This window comes from Egretta garzetta, unplaced genomic scaffold (assembly GCF_000687185.1).
Source record: "Egretta garzetta isolate BGI_Z169 unplaced genomic scaffold, ASM68718v1 scaffold149, whole genome shotgun sequence".
Taxonomy (NCBI): Eukaryota; Metazoa; Chordata; class Aves; order Pelecaniformes; family Ardeidae; genus Egretta; species Egretta garzetta.
Window position 1 is genome coordinate 2415785 of NW_009269998.1, and position 461 is coordinate 2416245.

General features: G+C 33.0%; 1 protein-coding gene across 1 annotated transcript in view; it reads right to left on the bottom strand.

The window, feature by feature from the left end:
* The window catches only part of LRRC39 (leucine rich repeat containing 39), an 11814-nt gene that overhangs the window by 8372 nt on the left and 2981 nt on the right, over positions 1-461 (bottom strand). The window lies entirely within an intron of this gene.

A 461-nucleotide genomic window follows, 5' to 3' on the forward strand; every position in this document is an offset into this window, starting at 1 on the left:
TTCCCTACAATAATTGCTGCAGGTCTGCTTTTGAGAGCAATCTTTTCTATCTTATTTATTCCATTACAATTTTGTGTGGCATGGATACACCACAATTGCTTAATGAACATTTTTGTATTCAAACTGTCAACCATTTTATTTTGTTTACCATGTCTTTTGCTAACATAGTAATTTGTGAGCTCTGATTACACTGAGATCACTTAATTAACAATGTATAGGCAAACAATAAGAAATGTAAATTGTGAGCATTACTATCTGTTGTAAAGACAGCATAAAATCAAATTATAATGCTTGAGTAAAGAAGAATCTGGTCCAACAATTTAATATTAAGGATTCTTAACTGTTCTCTGTTAAGGAAAAATGGCAGGATTTGACAGGTGATGCAAATGGCAACCAGAGTGTGGCACAATGCAGCCTGGCATTTAAGTTCCTAAAAAGGGATTGGATTTTTTTCCTGTAAA